This window comes from Geotrypetes seraphini, chromosome 3 (assembly GCF_902459505.1).
Source record: "Geotrypetes seraphini chromosome 3, aGeoSer1.1, whole genome shotgun sequence".
In the NCBI taxonomy this organism is placed as follows: domain Eukaryota; kingdom Metazoa; phylum Chordata; class Amphibia; order Gymnophiona; family Dermophiidae; genus Geotrypetes; species Geotrypetes seraphini.
The window spans coordinates 226,123,365-226,145,319 of NC_047086.1; the positions used below are offsets into that span (position 1 = coordinate 226,123,365).

The 21,955-nt window shown below is 44.6% G+C and overlaps 1 protein-coding gene across 2 annotated transcripts in view; it reads right to left on the reverse strand.

Annotated features, from left to right (window-relative positions):
- RAB5B (RAB5B, member RAS oncogene family) overlaps positions 1–11,844 on the reverse strand; it is a 60,335-nt gene extending 48,491 nt beyond the window's left edge. Inside the window, exon 1 of one of the 2 annotated variants that reach the window (XM_033935575.1) lies at positions 11,697–11,844. The gene's annotated coding sequence lies outside the window, so the exon portion shown is untranslated. Of the gene's footprint in view, positions 1–11,517; positions 11,629–11,696 lie in introns of those variants that run through there. The other variant, XM_033935576.1, reaches the window with a different exon arrangement.
- Positions 11,845–21,955: the final 10,111 nt, after the last annotated feature.

The window sequence follows — 21,955 nt, forward strand, 5'->3', positions numbered from 1 at the left end:
TACAGAGTAAAACTTTTAAAGCTCTGGAATGTGTTACCAGAGTGGTTAATGTAGCTAGTTTAAAAAAAAAATTGGACAAGTTCCTAGAGGAAAAGTCCAGAGCCTGCTGTTGAGACAGACATGGGGGAAGCCACTGCTTGCCCTGGATCAGTAGCATGGAATGCTGCTACTATTTGGGTTTTTGCCAGGTACTTGTGACTTGGCTTGGCCAAGACAGAATATTGGGCTGGATGGACCATTAGTTTGATCCAGTAAGGCTATTCTTATGTTCTAGAAAAGTTTTGGTCGCCTTTATAGAACTGGACTGTTTGAAGCGATGTTGCTTTAATTAACTAATCATCCAGATAGGGAAACACCTGGAAACCATGAGTACAAAGGGTTGCTGTTACCACCACCAAGCATTTTATGAACACTCTTAGAGAGGAAGCTAGGCCGAAGGGTAGAACTTTGTATTGAAAATGACGAAGGGCCACATGAAAGCGAAGGTATTTTCTGTGGGCTGAATGTATGGGGATGTGTGTGTTTGAGGTCTAGAGGTCTAGAGAGCACAGCCATTCATTCTTTTCTAGAAATGGGCATAGAGTCCCTAGGGATAACATGCAAAACTTCTCTGACTAATTATCTGTTGAGAGTTTGGAAGTCAAGAATGGAGTACAGTGTGTGTGGGGGAATCTACGCTTGTGGTGTGAATGTTTGTATATTAAATACAGCCCTGGGATCAGGCTGGGAGGCCCTGGGGTGGCTGGTGGCGGTGCTGTCTTTTCTACTCCCCACATGGGTGCATATGGCTGAGTTGAAGGTGACTATGCTCAATGTAGATGGGATTAAATCTCCTGTTAAGTGATCCCGAGTATTGTCTAGCCTTCGCAAATAAGGCACAGACATTTACTACTTACAGGAAACTCATCTCTCTCAGTTAGAACATGGCAAGCTTACACATAGCTGGGTGGGGGGAGGTCTTTTCTTCCACTTTTGGAGGTAAACAACGGGAGGTAGCCATCCTGGTTCACAAAAGTTTGCCTTTTCATCTCCATAAACAAATTCAAGATAAGGAGGGTTGCTTTATTATAGTACTGGGTGAGCTTTGGGGCCTCAAGTTATTGCTGTGTAACTTGTACGCTCCAAACGTTTATTGTCAAATTATTTTCCACTCTACTTGCCCATATCTCCCAATATGCTGAATACTGCTTGGTTCTGGGTGGAGACTTTAATATCACAGTGAACCCAGATGTGGACTGTAAACCGCCTAGGGCTTGTACCAGGGATCATGACACACGCGAGGTGGGTTTTCTTTCTCAACATTTGGACTTAGTGGAGACTTGCCAAGTGCTGGGCGGGAAGGCACTCGCTCGCGCATGCACATTGCAGCAGACTCAAAACTTCTACGTTTCTCCAAGTAAGTCTGCTTGCGAAGCTGTCCGCATTTGGGCTCCATGGATGACATCACATGTGTGAGAATAGGCTGCCTGCTTGTCATGGGATAAAAGTATATTTTAAATGAAAACTTACAATTCTGGCACAGATGTAGCTGGGCAAGGTTGTGGGTTTTGGGTTTTTTTTTTAATTAGTTTCAACTAATTATCCACTCTAATATGGACCTGGCGTATAAGAACTCTTCCTGTTTTGGTTGACATGCCAGGGATGTTTAGGTCCTTTCTACTTGTATGGCTTTGCTTCCAAGTTTCCAAGTTTTATTAAAATTTGTTGAAACACCTATCATGAATTCTGAACGTTTTACAACGTTAAAAACAATGGGGAGACTTACAAGGACATATTGACAAGACAAATTAAGGATTTAAATTTAAAACAATAGGTAAGTTTTGGTGAAATACAATATTTACAGGAAAAGCGGACATAAAAAGGGAAGAAACATGCTATTCGTGATCATTTTTGATTTTATCTACTTTGGAAGTTCTTAGTCGTGTATAGATTCATTTTGTGGCAAGCAACAATTTTTGTTGGGATAGGGAGGTTTATATTGTAACAAAACTACTTGGATGGTTTAATGCAGGGGTGTCCAATGTCGGTCCTCGAGGGCCGCAATCCAGTCGGGTTTTCAGGATTTCCCCAATGAATATGCATGAGATCTATTAGCATGCACTGCTTTCATTGTATGCTAATAGATCTCATACATATTCATTGGGGAAATCCTGAAAACCCGACTGGATTGCGGCCCTCGAGGACCGACATTGGACACCCCTGGTTTAATGTATTAAAGTTTGCATTTTATATTGTATTCTATGCAAAAGTGGTCCAAGTTCAATAAAATATAGATTTCATATATAAATTAGAGAATGACACGGGGAAAAATTTGTCCCCATCACCGCCCGTCCCCGCAATCACCTTCCCTGTCACCGCCCCGTCTCCATCCCGTCCCCGCAACCACTGTCCCCGCCCAGTCCCCACAACTACTATCCCCGCAGCATCCATACAAGCTTCAATACTGCAATATTTAGCTTATTCCTTCCTTATAAATCAAAGTGCTGGCTGCTGAACTAGACAAAGAGATGTTCAGTTGGCAGGGCTTTGATTATAAATTTTTATCAACACAACTAATATACTACTTTATCCTAAAGCAAAAAAAAAAATCAGTCATGGGGAAACTCATGAAGTAAACATTAGGAATCCAACAGGGTATTATCCCATAAATCATAAGCACCCTGTATAAGTACGCACTTATAAGTAAGCCCAACAAGTGCGCCTTATAAGTGAACATAAGAACATAAGAGTTGCCGCTGCTGGGTCAGACCAATGGTCCATCATGCCCAGCAGTCCGCTCATGTGGCGGCCCTCCGGTCAAAGACTAGCGCCCTGAGACTAGCCCTACCAGCGTATGCCCTTATTTAGCAAGAACTTGTCTAACTTTGTCTTCAATCCCTGGAGGGTGTTTTCCTCTATGACAGACTACGGAAGAGCGTTCCAGTCTCTGGGTGAAGAAAAACTTTCTTACATTTGTACGGAATCTATCCCCTTTCAACTTTAGAGAGTGCCCTCTCATTCTCTTACCCTTGGAGAGGGTGAACAACCTGTCCTTATCTACTAAGTCTATCCCATTTAGTACCTTGAATGTTTCGATCATGTCCCCTCTCAATCTCCTCTGTTCGAGGGAGAAGAGTCCCAGTTTCTCTAATCTTTCGCTGTACGGCAGCTCTTCCAACCCCTTAACCATCTTTGTCGCTCTTCTCTGGACCCTTTCAAGTAGTACCGTGTCCTTCTTCATATACAGTGACAAGTGCACTTATAAGGGCGTACTTATAAGTGCGTACTTATACAGGGTGCTTATGATTTATGGGATAATACCCTGGTGGATTCTTAATGTTTATTTCATGAGTTTCCCCATGACTGATTTTGTCTACTTAGAGCAAGTATAGTATATGTCTACACCCATATATCCATATGGGGTAAGACATATTAAGAAATGGCCTTTGTGATATCAAGACTCAAGAGCAAGTTTTTCTATTGTAATCTGTTATTTATACCTCTGGAAAAAAATTTTTGAGGCTCATTGAATTTTGGGTTATAATTGTACCACATAAAAATGTTTGATTTGATTTTTAATGACCACATTTAACCTGTTTATGCTGATTTTAGAACAGAGGAGTTTGATGGGGAGATAGAAATTTTTTTTCTAACTTTGTTGTCTAGTTTCTGCTTTCCTCATCTTCTCATTCTTCTATCTACTGTTTGTCTTCTCTCTGCATCTTCCATTTGCTCTGTTACCCTCCCCCCCCCAATTGGTCTGGCACCCATCTTCTTTTCTCCGCTCTCCCCATAGTCTGGCATCTCTGTCTTCTTTCCTTCCAGCATCTTCTCCCCATTCTGTCATCCCCATTTCCCTTCATCTCCCCACTCTGTCTTTCCCATTTACCTTCAGCGTCCTCTCCCCATGCTCTGGTCCCCATTTCCTTTCAGCATCTGTTCCCTTCTTTTCCACCACCACCACTCTTCCCTCTTATCACCTCACCGCCCTTCAGCACCCCTTGCGCAGCCCGAGAATATCCCACCCTCCCCCTTACCTTCGCAGCGCGTTTTAAGTTACTTTTCAGAGTAACTTGCTCAAACCGGCTGAGCCTGCTTGCAGTCGCGTGCATCTGTGGGCAGAAGCTTCTCCCCATGACTGTTGTAAGTACTCCCCCCCCCTACCGTTTCAGCGGGTTACCTATGGCTACCCGGGCTAGACACAGGTAACAGCCACTGTGTCATTCTCTAATATAAATGAACGTACTCCAAAGCTTCAGGGTCAAAATAGGGGAGAATCCTCCTTTGGGGCACAAGTAGTCCCTAGGGCTGTACTGAATATTTGTATTCAATTCGATTTGGCCCTGAATACATTCATATTTGGCAGAATAGTGATTTGGATACTAATAATCCAGGGTTCTACTGTGCTAAATCCCACCGAAATAAACACGATCTCCAATTTCACATTGCTTCTTTTATTGATTTATGCTAAAGATCAATCCCCGTTATTCGTATTTGGTCAAATAGTAAAATATGCTTTTCGGGCTCAACTTTGTGTTATGTACAATTCTTCATGTATTCTAACTATGGTCAGCTCAGCTATCAGCAGAGATCATTTTAAGATTCCCACTGAACAGCCATCTGATCAATTCCAAATGCTTTGAGCTTAATGAGACTTACAAAGGTACAGTTCAAGGCTTAAGATAGAAACATAGAAATAGATGGCAGATAAGGGCCACGGCTCATCTAGTCTGCCCACCCCAATGACCCTCCCCTACCTTTCTCTGTGAATAGATCCCACATGTCTATCCCATTTGGCCTTAAAATCAGGCACGCTGCTGGCCTCAATAACCTAAAGTGGAAGACTATTCCAGCGATCAACCACCCTTTCAGTGAAAAAGAATTTCCTGGTGTCCCCGTGCAGTTTCCCGCCCCTGATTTTCCACAAATGCCCCTTGTTGCCGCGGGACCCTTGAAAAAGAAGATATCTTCTTCCACCTCAATGCGGCCCGTGAGATACTTGAATGTCTCGATCATGTCACCCCTCTCTCTGCGTTCCTCGAGTGAGTACAGCTGCAACTTTTCCAGCCGTTCCTCGTACGGGAGATCCTTGAGTCCCGAGACCATCCGGGTGGCCATTCTCTGGACCGACTCCAGACTCAGCACATCCTTACGGTAATGCGGCCTCCAGAATTGCACACAGTATTCCAGGTGGGGCCTCACCATGGATCTATACAATGGCATAATGACTTCAGGCTTACGGCTGACGAAACTCCTGCGTATGCAACCTATGATTTACCTTACCTTGGATGAAGCTTGCTCCACTTGATTGGCAGTCTTCATGTTCTCACTGACGATCACCCCTAAGTCTTGTTCTGCTTCAGTTCTTGTTAGGATCTCGCCATTAAGGGTGTAAGTCTTGCATGGATTTTGGCTGCCCAGGTGCATGACTTTGCATTTTTTGGCATTGAAGCTGAGTTGCCAGGACCTAGACCAGCGCTCCAGTAGGAGTAGGTCGTGCATCATGTTGTTGGACATTGAATTTATGTCTGTTGTGCTTTTGCTCACTACATTGTTTGGCGTCATCGGTGAATAATGTTATTTTACCTCGCATCCCTTCTGCCAAGTCTCTTATAAAGATGTTGAATAGGATCAGGCCCAGGACAGAGCCCTGCGGCACTCCACTGATTACCTCCGTCATTTCGGAGGGGGTGCAGTTCACCACTACCCTCTGAAGCCTACCTCCAAGTCAGCTCCCAACTCATTTCGTCAATGTGTCGCCCAATCCTATAGAACTCATCTTGCTCAGCAACCTGCAGTGTAGTACGCTATCGAATGCTTTACTGAAGTCCAGGTATACGATGTCCAGGGACTCCCCAACATCCAGCTTCCTCGTCACCCAGTCAAAGAAGCTGATCAGGTTGGATTGGCAGGATCTCCCCTTAGTAAATCTATGTTGACGGGGATCCCGTAGATTCTCCTCGTTCAAGATTGTATCCAATTGGCATTTGATTAGAGTTTTCATTAGTTTGCACACTATTGATGTGAGACTCACCGGTCTGTAGTTTGCCGTCTCCATCTTGGAGCCTTTCTTGTGGAGTGGAATGACGTTAGCCGTCTTCCAGTCCAACGGGACGTTACCCGTACTAAGGGAGAGATTGAAGAGCGCGGATAGCGGTTCCGCCAAGACATCACACAACTCCCTGAGCACCCTGGGGTGTAGGCTGTCAGGACCCATTGCCTTGTTAACCTTAAGCTTTGACAGCTCGCAGTAGACACCGCTGGGTGTAAACTTGAAATTACTAAACGGGTCATCTGCGTCAACCCTTGTCTGTAGCTGAGGGCCGAGTCCTTAACCTTTCAAACACTAAAACAAAAGGATGCTTTTATAAAACTAATGACCAGCAGAATTAAAAGCCAAGAAAAGTGTTTTCCCATATATAATTCAGCTGTAGATTATGTTGCCAAAGGACATGGTCATGGAAACTAGCAACAGAATTAAGAGATTTGGACAAGTTCCTGGAAAAAAAAAAAATTAGCTAGGTAGAATTGGGAGAGCCATTGTTCATCCCTGGAAATGCACTATGAAAAAGATTACTTTTTGCGACCAGCCATGTACTTGTGATCCAGACTAGTCACTGTTGGAAACAGGATTCTGGGCTTCATTAAACTTGGTCTAATTTTTTATGAGTCCGCTTGTATTGGACTTATTTGTTTTTAACCTCTTCCTTATGTTTATACCTTTATATCTTACTTTTCTTTAACCATTGTAGTTCTACCCTTTTTTTCCCACTCATACCCATTTGTCTAGTCTAGTATGTTATTGTTTTGTCGAGTATGTTTTTTAGTTAAGTTATGTTAATTTGTATTATTTGTTTTTACCCTATTTTAAAATGTATAACCACCTTGAAATAAATTGATAAGGTGGTATATCAAATTTTTAATAAACTTGAATTTGCATAGATTTTTACATTCTTTTGGTCTTCCTATTTAAATCAGTACTAAGGCTTGGATCTAGTGCCATGTGCCTTCATTTACAAACCACCTAGTAACTACCTCTACCCCCCATTTATAATCCAGTCCCAATTCGCTTAGCCCACTGAAGCAAGACAGTCCAGAGCTAGGGCATGCACCAGCACTCTCCTTCTGGAACCCTGCTATCATAGGCCTTAAGTATGGCCAATTCATGTTGCCTTTATAGTGTTAAAATTCTTTTTTCCCCAGATGTGAATACTGTCTCTACAGCTTCCCCATTTAACCTGGGAAAAGATGGATTCCTACCAAGTTGTTAAGCCCAGAAAAAGGAACATAAAAGAAATTGCCAGTTGAAAAATAATGACATGACCAATATTAATAAGAGATCAAAATAAATAATCAGAATAAGGACAAATATTATTTAGTATAATACTCAAATATACAGGGTGAGGGGGAAAATAAGTAACTCTAGAGTTTATTGTTTTCTCAGCAAAGCCATTTAATTTCAGCAAGAAATTTTACTTTAGTCATCATACTTATATATTACTCTTAGGTGCCATAGACTCTAACTTGATGAAATCATTAAATTTTCATGGCAGAATACAGAAGTAAATTGCGGCCTTTCTTCTGCACAGTATAAATTCGATGTTGTCTCATCAAACGTGATCCTCCACTTCCAACACTGCCCATCTGCTGCTGCCCAGATGGGCGGTACATAGTCTATATCTCCGCTGAAACCTGTCCACTTTGGGAGGCCCTGCTGGTAGTGAAACTACTGGCGGCCTAGCTTTCAGCTTCTCAGATGTGCGCAAATCCATGTACAATGAACGTATTACAATTAATTACAATACCGGTAATTATCTTAAGCTACAGTATGTTGTTACTGACATTTTAGCGTTACTACTTAGCAATTTTTGTATGTAAAAAAATATTTGAACTAAAACACAATAAAACAACATTCAATTGATATAATTAACAATAAGTCAATTTTACATTGTCCACCCCTAGCTTTAACACAAAACTTCAGTTGCTTTGGGGAAGTTCTTAATGGACTTGTTAATTGATACCTGTGGCGAGCTGTCCCAGATCTGCAATGAGTTTGGCGATTCTTTGCAGCTTTGGGTGGAGTTTGTGATAGGCTTCCAACATAGATCCCCAGACAAAATTTATGTCATTGAGACACCATTAACAGAAAGCCGATACCCGCTTCTTCCCCCTGCCCCCCAAATAATGGTAGTTTCACAGTGAAAACATTTTTGAATGCACAAAAACTTGGGTGGTCACACTAAGGCTCGGATTCTGCAAAGTGTGTCACGATTTTAGGCAGCTGTAGGCGTCCTACAGCTGTCTAATCAGCCAATCGGGATGCACGTTTTTAAAAAAAATGCTCCCCAGGCAGACCACCTATATTGAAGGCGCCTCCAGGAGCCTAGGGAGGCCCACAAGACGCCTAAGGGCCTTAGGCGAACCTAGGCGGCCCTACGCGTCTCCCTAGTAGAGGAAGAGATGCTTAAAATGTAGGCCAGCAAAATGCTGGCCTACATTGTAAGAAGACGCGGCCGCTATACTTATCGCGGCAAGGGATCTCCCTGCCGCAATAAGTTTAGCGGCCATGGCCGCCTGTCCGATCACCGGCAGGAGGGTGCCCAACCCCTCCTGCCGGAACGCCGCCCCGAAACTCTAGATCGCCGGTAGGAGGGTGCCGAACCCCTCCTGCCGGAAAGCCACCCCCAAACTCCCAATCGCTGGCAGGAGGGTGCCGAACCCCTCCTGCCGGAATGCCGCCCCCTCCCCCTGAAACTCTAGATCACCGGCAGGAGGGTGCCGAACCTCTCATGCCGGAACACCCCCCCCAAACTCTCAATCGCCGGCAGGAGGGTGCCCAACCCCTCCCCCAATGACTCCCCTAACCTCCCCCCCCAACTAACCTTTAAATGTTGACCGGCTGGATGGGTCTTGCTGCCGTCCAGCCGACAGGCCCGCCTCGTCGAAATGAGATGGGCCCGCCCCTTCCCCGCTAAGTCTAAGGCCTGATTGGCCCAGGCTCTAGAAGCCTGGACCAATCAGGCCTTAGGCATAGCAGGTCCGCCCATCCCCACTAACCCTAAGGTGTGATTGACCCAGGCTCGAAGGCACCTGGGCCAATCAGGCCTTAGACTTAGTGGGGATGGGCCGGGAAAGGGCGGGCCCGTCTCATTTCAACGAGGCGGGCCTGTCGGCTGGACGGCAGCAAGACCCATCCAGCCGGCCAACATTTAAAGGTTAGTTGGGGGGGTTTGGGGAGTCATCAGGGGGGAGTCCGTCTTTCCGGCATGAGGGGTTGGGCACCCTCCTGCCCGCAATTGGGAGTTTGGGGGGGGGTGTTCCGGCAGGAGGTGTTGGGCACCCTCCTGCCAGCAATTGGGAGTTTGTGGGAGGGATGTTCCGGTAGGAGGGGTTGGGCACCCTCCTGCCGGCACACACCCCCAAACTCCCAATCGCCGGCAGGAGGGGTTCGGACAGGCGGCCGCTATACTTATCCCTTGCCGCGATAAGTGTAGCGGCCGCGTCTACTCTAACCTGATTCTCTAACCGGCGTCTGTAACATGGACGCCGGTTAAAGAATCGGGGTTAGTGTAGGCCCGATTCTGTATAGGACACCTCTTCCGGGTGTCCTATACAGAATCAGGGCCTAAGTGTGCAACTTTGCTGTGTTTAAAGATAATCTCTTTTCACTCGGCACATAAATATAGAAAGTAACAAATAAAGCTGTAAAATTTCATATTGAAATGCCAAGAGGTTGCTGAGAAAACAGAAAAAAAAACTCTAGGTTTTTTTTGCCTCACCCTATATATGATGCTTACAACGTGCAGTTTGATATTAGACTACTAATACTTCAATAGAGTACCATCAGCTTCCACCACAAATAGTTACAGGATAAACACAGAAGCTGACCAACAGTAACTTTAGAAATATTATTAACTAGCTCTAGTTCATGACACAAAGATGAAATTCAAATCAATTATTAAGAATATCTATCACATATATAATTCAAAGATACTTGAACATTACTAAAATACATAATATCCATTTCTAGCACATGGAATTAATATAATGCAACATTCAAAAACAAATGTGTCACCTACACAAATTTCAATTTATAGCTTAGATCATTCTCAGTTCTATTCTAAACCTATGCAAAGGCTTGAGTAAACTGTTTTCAATTGCTTTTTATCAAGCATTTGATATAGTGCACAGTCAGTCAGTCTGACATAATACAGTAGACTCTCAGTTAATCGGCACCCATGGGGATTGATAGATGCCGGATAAATGTAGTTTCTGGTTGCTTGAGAGTTACTATTAAAAACAGGCCTAATACTATATCCCATACCATAAACTGTTCCAGACAAGCTACTGGACATGTGGTAGGCAAAGTGTGGGCATACCAAGTTTACACTTACATTTCCACTTTTTTTTTTCAAGCTTCTCTGAGTCCTCAAAGGACAAGGGCCCAAAAATACTCCAATGGTGCACTGCCAAGCAGTATCTCAAGGACTTTTTTTTCCGATTGCGCTTAAACTTTCTGACCAGTATCTAGTCTAAATGGATGACATTCTAAAACACCTATTAAGGTAAAACTTGGCAAAACACACTACAGCTTGGAATTTTTTTTATTAAAATATATCCCATGGACCCATTACAGTGCATTCTGAAGAGCATACACTGAACATGTTCACTGTTTAAAGTGTATACAGTACATGCTTTTGAACACAGATTTAGGTTAACCTTCAATCATGCACAACTAAAATAAGCAGCAATATTTCTAAGATGGCCAAGTTATGGTGCTTTCTACCTACTACAGCTTTAAATATAGGGCTCCTTTTACGAAGGTGCGCTAGGGGCTTAACGCGTGGAATAGCTTGCGCTAAATTGCCACGTGCACTAGCCGCTACCGCCTCCTTTTGAGCAGGTGGTGGATTTTTGGCTAGCACGCACTAATTCTGGTGCATGCGATAAAACCACTAGTGCACCTTTGTAAAAGGCAACAGTACGCCAATCACCCCTCCTTCCCAGAGGAAACCACAAAAAATACCTATATAAACCAGCTTCATTTTTTCACTTTCTACTTTCCAAACATTTTCATGAAGTTTTTGCTGTTTCAGTCCACTCAATTATACACAACACATACCTCTTTCTACAACTACTTAAGTGGGGCTATTGCAGGACCATACCAATACACTTTCGCTTCTGTAGCCAATTAGATCAGCTTTGAAAAATTAGAGGTACTGTCTTCACGGATAGGGAGAAAAACGGCTCCTTTATAAAGCAAAGACTTGGACCTTTGAATGATTTTCAAGATAAATGTATTATTCAAGAATGCAACGAGTTACAACATTTTACATCAGATCTCAAATATTTGGTAAGGGGAGGGGGAGGGTTACAACTTGAGCAATTGTCCTGGGCCCTATGTATGTCTAAAACTAAAAGAGGCGTGGCCTGTGCTAGTGGGCTTTGGGTCACCCACCCAAAATTTGTCCTAGGCCCCAGGACGTCAACAGAGATATCAAGACCTACGCATTGGTCATGACACACGAATCTGACTACCTTCAAAACACCCAAATGCCGAGTAGCCCTCTTTGCACGCATTCGGGGATCGAGGACCCCTCCTTCGCGGTCTAGCATTTATCCTTCTCTCTTCTACTCTCCCCCCATCCAGCATCTCTTTCTCCATTCCCCTACCCCTCCTTTGGTCCAGCAGTTCTCCCTCATTATCCATCTCCTACCTCCAAACTTATTTAAGGTCGCCTGCGACCGGCCCCCAGAGCTTTCCTTCTCCACCGTCCCGCTCCCTCTGACGCAACTTCTTTCCTTCGGCTGCGTCCCGCCCTCTCATAGGCGACTTCCTGTTTCCGGCAAGTCTGGACGAGACCAGAGGGGTGGGGGAAGGGGGGGGGCACTGGGGAAGGAAAGCCCTGAGGCACATTGCAGGCTGCCTTAAAGAAGTTTGAAGGTAGGATGGGGTAGGACCGGGGCTGACCTTGAGATAAGGTGTTTGCTTTCTCCATTATTTTGTGTCTTACCGCACTTCGATGCGCCGATTCATCGGGCTACGTTGATATCCTTGTGTTGTGGTTGTCTGGGAGCCGCTTGGAAGAAGGATGCAGCACCTGTCCCTGAACATCTCTAAAGGACAGCTTGAAGATAATGTTTCTGCGTGTAAGATGTGTTCTACACACGCTAACGGAGTATTTGTACTTCTTGGAAATCTGCTTGTAGGTGTTGCTCAGGTCTTTATTTTGGATGGAACTGTTGTATACCCGTGTCCGCATTAGAATACATTATAGTTATACAATTGCACTTTCTTTGAATCAGGTTTAACTTATGGTTTATTATTAATTTATGGTGTAGTGCTATGCTTACTGTAGGACCCTTTTGAATTAAGGCACTTAACTTATCTTTATAAAACAGCAGTATAAGTTGACTGTTTTTTCTTAGCACGCTATTGTAATTTTTTTTTCATACACAGTATTACTTTAACAAGACGTTGTCAATAAAGTTATTCTTAAATTTGTAAAGGACGTCCTTCCTTTCATTATTGGATTTTTTGCTCACACCTTTTTCAGTAGGTCAAGATGATGATGGCTTTCCCTGTTTCTAATTTTGGACCTGGGGCTGGCCAGTGGGCTATTTCGCGTCTGGGGATTCATACGAAGCTCCTTACCCCAGTGGAGTCAGGAGTATTGTCCAGTCTTCTGCCCCTAGCTTCAGCACACAGACTAGCTTAATGAGCTGGCCGCTATGAGAAGGGGGTTCATCCAGTCAGTCCCATTGGTAATAGCCCTAAAGTGGCAGAGGCTCCAGCCTCAAGCATAGCTCTTTAAATTGCTCTTTCAGGAAGCCTTGGAAAAGCTGGTAAATAACCTGGGCAAGATGCATAAGCAGCTTCCAGAGGAACGACCAGTGGCAGCTCATCGTGGGTCGAGCAAGTTATGATTTTGAAATTGAGGGGAGGAGGCTGGGAACTGGCTCCTTTGTTCCCAAGGGGTACGAGGTAGTCTTTTACAGGTGCAAGACCCAAAGATTCTAAGCTCACCCCCCTCCCAATGCTGGTGGAGGCTGGGGGCAGGATGCACCTATTCCATCTCACTTGAAAGTGAGATGGAAACACTTTTAAAACAGAGAATGGTGAAGTTTCTGGAATCCGGTAGATTACAGGACCAGAGGCAACATGTATTCACTACAGGTAGGTCTTGTCAGACAAATCTGATCAATTTCTTTTACTGGGTAACCAGAGAATTGGATACAAGTGCTCTAGATGTTCTTATGGATAAAATCAAGCCCGTAGTCCTGTGTATCTTTGAACACCACTCTCCCTTCATTGGAGAGGGAGGAATGCTTGGTAACTTGCACCACCAGGGAATCCAGCTTTGGTACAGTAAACAGCTGATAAAATTCAGCATCCATTGGGTAAAGTTTCATCATGATCTCAGCCACCTGAAGGGGCTCCTCCAGGACCTCCAAATGGTCTTATCAGCATTTTAGTAATGTCCAGATAGGAGGAAAAGAATGTGCGTGCTCTTCATAAGTGAGGTATGTGGTAGCTCTACCTTTAATTCTTAGAGAGACTCCGTAATAATCTCCAAAAGCACTGTGGGCTTAATCAGAAACAGCCTGTGAACAATCAGGTCCTGGTCCTCCTAGATGCAATGCAGCATCTTCTAGTACCAAGGATCAAGACTGGGAAAGTAAATGAAGAGATAAAGACTCCACTTCATCCCAGTCCTCTTCTGACTATACCCCTGGATCTTGTGTTTAGCTCTGCTCAGGGGAAAGTGCTCCCTTAGGGAGGGAGGAATCGCTGTTGCTAGCACCACATGACCCCTGAGGAGCGACTGTGAAATTCTGGAGCAAAAGCTGGACCAAGATACCCAGAAGTGCTGGGTTTTATTCTGTAAGTTACATGCCTTAATGGGAGCCCTGCCTATGTCTCATTCATGCATATGTCACTCCTGCAAATACCTGAAGATGGTCACATATTTACAGAATAGTGCTTAGGTGGCATACTGGCACCAGTGGCGTAGTGAGGGTAAAAGGCACCCAGGGGCAGTGGCGCCCCCTCCACTGCCCACTTCCCCGCCCCTCCCCCCACCCCGCTATGCATGCCCCCTTCCATTTCCCTATACCTTTTTTAACTTCTCCAGAGCAAGCACCATGCCTGCGTCAGTGTCAACTGGACCAAGATACCCAGAAGACCCTCTGTGCCACTTTGGGGTTTCACAGCAGATATTCATTGGGGATGCACTTACACCATTTCCCAGCTCCAACCAGGATTTTTGGCCTGGAACTTGAGTCAGCTGGAACTTCATAGCACCAGAGGGACTCAAGGAGGCTAAGCCAGTAGCTCCCATCCATCCAGTGCAAATCTAGCATGAATCCTCATGAGCCTAGGCTGAATCCATCTAAACCAAATTTAAGCCAAATTGAGATGTTTTGAGGCAGAGGCTTTTATTCTAAAATTAGGAAATTGCCACTGCTGCAGTGATTTTAGCGCCAAAAACAGCCCGTGGGAGTTAAATAAGAGAACATAAGAATTTGCCGCTACTGGGTCAGACCAGTGGTCCATAGTACCCAACAGTCCGCTCTCACGGTGGCCCCCAGGTCAAAGACCAGTGCCCTGAGACCAGCCCTACCTGCATACATTCCAGTTCAACAGGAACCCGTCCAACTTTTTCTTAAATCCCTGGAGGTCAAATAAAAAAATTTGGGGAATAGTATTTTAGAGGTAGGGGACCCTGTCCCTAGCCCCTAAAACCATTAAAAACTACTTTTAGAGCCCCCCTCCCATCTCTCACAGGATGTTTACAGCCAGTACTCATTGTGCCATGCAGATGCTGCGAACTGCTTAGACAAACTGCAGCCAGAGAATTTCTCCCTCAGACAAACCAGGAATCCTAGATAGCTTGCTTCTTCAGACTGCTCCTCAGTCCTACTGGCCAGACAGAGACCTGAAACCCCCACTGGAATTCATGCATGAAGTCAGGGGGAGGAACATAGTCAGCACCCAATCCTGGTGAAAAATTGCCATGGGGCCACTCAGTCTGAGTTTGAGCTCCCTAAGGACAAAGCCGGAAGCAAGACTTGCTCCTAAGGGAATGAATGGTTCCTGAGCTCCCGGACTGTTAATGCAGGCTAGCCAAGCAGGTGTCTGTAAAGCAGGCTGCCTCATGGTTACAGACTACTGCCACAGAGTCTGTGTTCTCTTGCAGCACCAAAATGCCTCAAGACCAGATTTTAAAAACACCCAAAATTAAAGGGGAAAAAACAACAGGAGCAGAACAGTCAGGCTCCTACCATCTCACGTGTAGAAAAACAGGAGTTACAGGACAGCCCAGAATAAGAGGAGGCAAAGCAGAAAAAAAATGTAGATGAGGCTCTACACCAGATCTCACGATCAATACACAATCCATGGGTTCAAGAATGATATGCCTATTGCACTAGAAAAAAAGTTAACTGGATAGTATATTATGATTAGTTTGTGCTAACTGGCTAATGTACAGTAGAGTTAATGCAGGAACACATAGACTCGGATTCTGTAAGAAGTGCTTGCCATGTGTCAATCGCTGACAGGCACCGCTTCCAGAATTACAGCTCCCAAGGACCCTAGGCGCTGAAAACTTAGGCCAGGGTTTTACAGACCGACATTTCCAACACCTAAGGTCCCCTTATTGATCTTGGCCAGCATCACCGAAGTCCAGCACCACCCCTAAACATGCCCATTTCTAGGTGCTGGTCCAGGAGGCTGCCTAGCATCGCCTGATTTTTTTTGTTTGGCTTAGGTTTTAAATTTTTTTATTTTTTTTTTAAATGGTACAACCAATTATCACGCCATGTAGAACCAATTAAAACCCTTAAGTTAGTGCTGGTAGGCATGATCTAGGTGCCTATTGGCAACTAACCTTTGGTAGCTTTTTGAGAATCCAGGATTTAGTGCATCTTGAACAGAGGTGCTCAGTGCTTGAATGTTATCTTTCTGCAGCTACTACTTGTTAATGGAAATATTGGTGCATAATCTCTGAACAAACAAAAGCCCCTTAAAAGGCACATTAAAGTCCTGCATTATAATGTGCTTTGCTCAGATTTTACCATGTTTTAGTAAGGGCCCCTCAAATTGTGCCATAGAAAAATAGATTACCATATTTTTCGGTCTATAGAGGCACCTACATATAACAGAGGAAAAACCAAGAAAATATTTGGTTCAGAATGGTTTTTCCTCTTCTCTACATGTAGTGCATCTGATGCTGGGAAGCCTACAGCCTCCCCCCCCCCCCCACCCGGTACCTTTTTTTAAACGGGCGGTGGGTCCAGCATAGTCTTCTGCTGGACGGCTACCTTTCTCATTGGCAGAGCTGCAGCCAATCATGGAGCGGTGCAGGACCAAGCAGGAAGCACAAAGGTTGCACTCCAGTGTTATGCACTGCTCTGCAATGAGAAAGGCAGCAATCCAGCAGGAGACCGCACTGGACCACCACCAGCTAAAAATAGGTACCGAGGGGCAGGTGTATTCACTCCATAAGATGCACCCACTTTAAAGGGGGTCTTATGGAGCAAAAAAATACAGTATGCACTTACCCTTGTAAGCTCTTTTCCAGTAGATAGGTGAGACATTCTAGACAGCTGGGTTATTTCTCTATAGCCGCATGCTGCAGAAGGAATCCACGCTAGATTTTTCACTCTGCCTATGTTATACTTTACTGGTCTCTCTAGCTCCACCTTCAGTTAGTACCCAAGCACATAAGAATCACCCAATACACGTGAAGTAGAGGCACCTGTAGAAACAGGCTTAAACAAATTGTTCTACTCAAAAGTAACTAAACAGTACCATTAACTGCCAACACTGGCTTCAAAGGAACTCAGGAACTACTCCTCATTATTTGAAAAATATATATACATATACACACACAAATTCTTCCCAGCCCTCAAAGGCTTGACAGGCATCCAAGAATTAGCTTTGAGAAGCATAAACAAACTGAAAAATGTTAAGCAGGCACAGGAAGGTACTTACCAGGGTAAGTACATAATCTTTTTCTAGTGCAATAGGTGAGACATTCTAGACAGTAGTCCCCCAAAATGCTAGGGTGAGCTTGCTGCGCCGACCCTTGAAGCAGAGGACCCAAAGGCAGAGTCCTGTCTCGCTGCCACATCCTCTCTGTAGAACTTGGCAAACATGTGAAGAGAAGACCACATAGCCACTTTGCAAATCTCAGGAGAGACAGATCTAATTTTGGTCTACAAAGAAGCCATACTCCTGGTAGAATGCGCATTAAAGGAAACAAGAGATGTTTCCCCAAAAGAATGTAGGCTGACGAAATGTCCCTACATATCCATCTAGAAATCATGGCCTTGGAAGCAGGAGTGCCCCGCTTAACTGAATAAGTCAGCACAAACAAATGTTTAGAGACAAAACTCATTGGTGACCTCCAACTAACGCAGAAATTAAAACTTACATTTCCTTCTCTTAGGGGTAAAAATAGAACTTTCAAGAGATTCAGCAACTCTTTCATTTTCAAACTAACTGAGCTCTGGAATGAGTTACAGCTTTCACTTAGTAGTCTAGGCCCCTTCATTTTATTTCACAAAGTTCTGAAAACTTTCTTGTTTACTAAACACTTTGGAAACTAAGTCATTCTAGATTACATTCTTCTTCTATATTTATGTACTATACAGTACTTACATTATTGTAAAATGAGTTGAGCACCTTTTTGGCTGAAGACCTGGTCTATAAAATTAAGTTTTAGTTTAGAAGAGCTCCGCGCACATCCAGTTTCTTGAACAGGCGGTCCTGTTGGTTGGAACCTGTCGGTTGAAAGGCAGGCAAATAAGCACTTCCTGATTGATGTGGAAAGCCAAAACTACATTCGGCAAGAAGGAAGGAACCATCCGAAGGGAGACCCCCATCTCCGAAATACGGAGGAAAGGGTCCCTGTGAGACAAAGCCTGTAGTTCTGACACACAACGCTCCAAAGTAATGGCGACCAGAAAAACGGTCTTGAGTGTCAAGTCCAAGAGAGTAGCATCTAAAAGGGGCTCAAAAGGAGCCTTGGTAAGGCTAGACAACACCAAGTTAAGATCCCAGATTGGGAAAGGATGCTTAACCAGCGGCTGAACACAAAAAGCCCCCTTCAAGAATCTAGCGACAACAGGATGAGATGCCAAGGAAGACCGACGCTCCTGGGATCTAAAATAGGAGAGCCAGCCACTTGGACCCGAAGAGAAGCCACCATGAGGCCTTTATCCAATCCAGCCTGAAGAAAAGCGAGAATTAGCAAGATCAGAACTGAATAAGGGTCACCTGGTTCTGGGAACACCAATGCTGGAAGGCCTTCCATGCCTTAGCATAAGCCGACACCGTTGATGACTTCAGAAGAGTTATCAACAACCAGGGTAGAATATCCCTTATTCTCTAAGGCTGCGTGCTCAAGAGTCATACCGTAAGATCACAATGAGCTTTGTGAACTGAGCCACCAAAGAGTCCACTTTAGGCACAGCAAGCATCTGCTGGCATTCCTGGTCCATAGGATGCAACTTGAACATTGCTTTTGCCACCTTAAGGGTGCCTTCAGGTTTCTCCCAGTGCTCAGAAATCAGAATTTTCATATCCGGATGCCACAGAAAGGCAGTAGGCTGAGAACGGATCCCACAAAGCATAACAATGGGTAGTAGGCTGAGGAGGATCAATTTTGAGCTCCTGCAGAGACTCAATAAGAAGATCTGTGAGGACCCTGCATGAGAAGGTCCAGATAGGCGCTCACTGAAGACTGCACAGCCTCATCAGATCTGTGTATCATGGTCTGTGAGACCAATCTGAATCCACCAGAATGACACGGTCTGGATGAGCTGCGACCCTCCATATGACCCAGCCAATCATCAACCAGAAGAAAAACATACAGGAGAATCTCCTGAGGCCATGGCTGCATCAGAGCATTGGCCCCTCACTTCTGGGCTCAGATCTTCGACTGAAGAAGCGATCCATTTTCTTGTTTCTTGCCGTGGCCATGAGGTAAAAGAGGGGCCTCTCCCAGCGCCCCACTATCGCTTGGAACGCCCCCCACTTACCCGGATCCAGAGTCTGTCTGCTGAGGAAATCTGCTTGAATGTTACTCCCACCACATGCGCTGCTGTCAGCGCTAGGAGATGATGTTCCGCCCAAAGAAAAAGAAAGCAGGCCTCCTGATCCAGAGGAGTGCTCTTGGTCCCTCCCTGGTGACTGACGTTGCATTGTCAGATAAGACCCTGACCGCTTGGCCTTCCAGAGTCTTCTGCAATCTTGTCAGAGCTAGTCAAATGGCTCTGAGCTCCAACCTGTTGATTGACCACTTTCACTGAGAGGGCATCCCAACACCCCTGCATAGGACAATGATTTCAAAGTGCTCCCCAGTCCCAAAAGCTGGCATCTGTCATCACCACGACCCAGGAGGCAATGTGTAGTGGTACGCCCCTATGGAGTGACTGCGGGAGAAGCCACTAGTCCATGCTTGCTCGAGCTTCCAGAGACCAAGGCAGACAGGTCTGCAAGGCATCCCTGAGCAGAGCCCAGCAAAAGAGCAAAGCATGCTGAAGAGGACACATGCACCATCGCCCAAGAAACCACATCCAGTGTGGCAACCATGGATCCCAAAACCTGAAGATAATCCCATGACGAAGGAGCTGGCCGTTCCAGAAAGGAAGAAATCTGGGCATACAGTTTCTGCCTGTGGGCTTCAGTAAGATTGACTCAGCCCGCCGTGTTTGAAAAAGGACTCCCAAGTATTCCAGTAATTGTATGGGTGTCAGATTGCTCTTCCTGAAGTGACAATCCAGCCCAGGTCTTCCAGCACCTGGAGCACCCACTCCACCGTGTGTCGTCCCTCAGCCAACGATGGAGCTCTGATCAGCCAGTAGTTCAAGTAAGGGTGAACCTGGAGACCCATCTTTTGTAGGTAAGCTGCCACTACCACCATCACCATCACCTTGGTGAAAGTCCGGGGTTCTGTCGCTAGCCCAGAGGGCAATGCCGAGAACTGGTAATGCTGTTCCAGAAATGAAACTGCAAGAATTTGCGGTGGGTTAGAAAAATAGGAATGTGCAAGATGCCTCCGTGAGATCCAGAGAGGCAAGAAACTCTCCTGGGGCTACTGCAGCAATAACCGAATGCACGGTATCCATTTGGAATCGAGGAATCTTGAAAGCTGTATTCAGGTGCTGAAGATCCAGAATAAGTCTCTAATCTTTTGAGCCTTTCTTTGGCAAGTTAAGTAAATGGAATATCTGCATGAGCCTGAGAGGTTGGGCAGTACTGACTCTATAGCTTGAATATCCAGCAAGTGCTGAACAGTGGCTTGAATCCTGAGCGCTTTGTCCGGGCAACCTGAAGGAGAGTCCATAAACCAATCTGTCAGAGGTTGAACAAATTCCAACTTGTAATCTGACCAAATAATGTCCAAGATCCAATGGTTGGACGTAATGCGCATCCAGGCAGGAAGAAATTCTGGGAGTTGGCCCCCCAATCCACAGAGGGGATTTGGTGATTTTAGAATTTTTCAGGAGGGAGAACATCCAGAAACCTTCAAAACTCTACTTTACCAATCTTTCCCGATGTCTCTCACAAGTTGTCAGCCTGTGTACTCACTGTGACCAGACAGGACCAGTGCTGCAGCCTGCTTTCAGCTCTCACAGTAGCTGGATGAGAAATATCACAGCCACAATGCTGAGAATCTCCGGGCTGCCAGTCAGACTCCTATGTCTGACTATACCTCTACCCCTGCGGACCAATGGATGCAAAGCCTGTGAGACCCTGCCAAATCTAAGGGCTCCTAACAGCCTGCACTCAACCCCGATTAACAGGAGGTGAGACTACCTCAGGGACAGCCCTGAGCTCCAGAGAAGCTATGCAGGCTGGCTAACAGGTACCCAGACTGATGTCTGTGAATTCTCAAGCAAGCAGAGCTTCAAGAACACTCCAATAACTAAAATACCTGAAAAGGGGACAAAATTACATTGAATAAAAAAAATAAAATGGGGAGAGCAGAACACTCCTGCAGGCATGCAAGCCGAAGAAAAGAACTGAAGGTGGAGCTAGAGAGTCCACTGAAGTATAACAGAGGCAGAGTGAAATGTATTTCGGTCTTATGGAAGCTCCGCACCATTAAGAAGTTTTTTGATGAACCTTCTTTTCATTTGCTGGTGCAGACATCCATTTTGAGTATTACAAAAAAATACTCAAAAAATTGAGACTGATTCAACTGCGGTTCGCCTCATTTTTGGACTAAAAATATGGGAGCACATTACCCCTTTCTATCAAAAACTCCACTGGCTGCCAGTGGAGTCCAGAGTTCTGTTTAAATTTTTTTGCATTTGTTACAAAGCAGTTTTCAGGATGCTACCAGATTACCTTGCCTCTCAGTTCTCTTTGAACTATTCTAATAAGAGTACACGAAGATAAACCTATTTAATTACCCTTCTCTAAAGTCATGTCAATATAACAAGTTTTTTGACAGAATTTTATCATTCCAGGCCGCTAAACTGAATATATGGCTTGGAAAACCTATACTTGAGGCTACTTCTTTTGATTTTAGAAAATCACTAAAGACACGCCTGTTTGACATGTTTACATTTTAGCTGTGATACTGTTTTAACTTCTTCTTGCTTTTTAATTGATGTATTTTTTTTTACCAATTTGTGTTATTATATATTTTATATACATTGACTGTATGTATCTTTTCTGTTATGAACCGCTTTGAACTTTTGGTATAGCAGTATACAAAAAAATTAATTATTAAATAAAAAAAATAAATTATTAAAAATCCAGAGTGGATTCCTTCTGCAGCAGCACATGGCTATAGGGAAATAACCCCTACTGTCTAGAATCTCACCTATTGCACTGGAAAATACATTATCTACAAAACTTATGACAGAAATAGTGACTTATAAATTGAAAAGTAACTTTATACTCCAAAAATAACACTTGTGTGATTTCAAAACAGGAAAAAACTGCAACAGCATTATT